We start from the raw sequence: 926 nt of genomic DNA, 5'->3' as shown, positions 1-926 counted from the left end.
TGATCATTGATATCACAATCTTTCGTGAAATGTGGCTGTCCACAGATTTCAAAGCCTATTTGCAATGCTAAAACTGTTGAATTTAGTTTCTCTATTTCTCTTCCAAACTTTTTGAATTGATTTGACAGTGAAGCTATGGTTGTGTTGTTGTCTTCATTTTCTTCAAGGCATGCCACCATCCTTCTAGGTAGTTGATCTCTAGACGGTGTCCATTCAAAAGTTTGAACTGACATGTCTTCTAACATGTCATACGCTTGATTTGGTGATTTGTACATAAATACTCCTCCAATGGAGGAATCTAATATACCACGAGTATGTTCATCTATACCACGATAAAAAGTTTGTACTATTTGCCCTTTTTGCAATCCGTGTTGCGAACAATTTTGTAACATTCTTTTTAATCTTTCCCATGCATCATAAAGAGTTTCATCCGCCTTTTGTTTAAAAGTGGTGATTTCAGTTCTAAGTCTTTCAGCTTTTGCCGGTGGAAAAAATTGGGTAATGAATTTTTCTCTTAATTCATTAAAAGTTGTGATAGAATCATGTTTTGATGCTTTCAACCATGCTTTTGCGTCTCCGATTAACGAGTATGGAAAAGTTCTTAACTTAAATACATCTGAAGAAACATCTTTGTTTTTGTACAGTTCACATAAATCTTCAAAAGCTTCTAAATGTTCTATCGGATTATTATTAAGTCTTCTATCGAATTGGTTTTCACGTACCATGTGCATAAACTGCCCCTTAACTTCCCAGTTTTCAGCCTCAATTTCAGATCTTCTTATAGGTGCAAGTGCGAGAGGGGGGAACAGTTTGTCTGGTATTCTACATCAGTAGATCATTTGGATCAGGTGTTACTTCAGCCATTTCTTCTTTAATGACGATGGTTTCTGGTTCAGTTTTGATTTCTGGTTGACCACTAGTATTTC

General features: G+C 35.6%; 1 non-coding gene across 1 annotated transcript; it reads left to right on the top strand.

The window, feature by feature from the left end:
• The first annotated feature begins 363 nt into the window (after nt 1-363).
• On the top strand, nt 364-470 carry LOC139860807 (small nucleolar RNA R71). The gene has a single exon (XR_011763423.1). It is a non-coding gene; the product is annotated as a small nucleolar RNA R71 (small nucleolar RNA).
• Nucleotides 471-926: the final 456 nt, after the last annotated feature.

The sequence above is a fragment of the Rutidosis leptorrhynchoides genome, chromosome 7 (genome assembly GCF_046630445.1).
Source record: "Rutidosis leptorrhynchoides isolate AG116_Rl617_1_P2 chromosome 7, CSIRO_AGI_Rlap_v1, whole genome shotgun sequence".
NCBI lineage: Eukaryota > Viridiplantae > Streptophyta > Magnoliopsida > Asterales > Asteraceae > Rutidosis > Rutidosis leptorrhynchoides.
The sequence above is the reverse complement of the archived record's forward strand: the minus strand, read 5'-3'. Positions and strand labels throughout refer to the sequence as shown.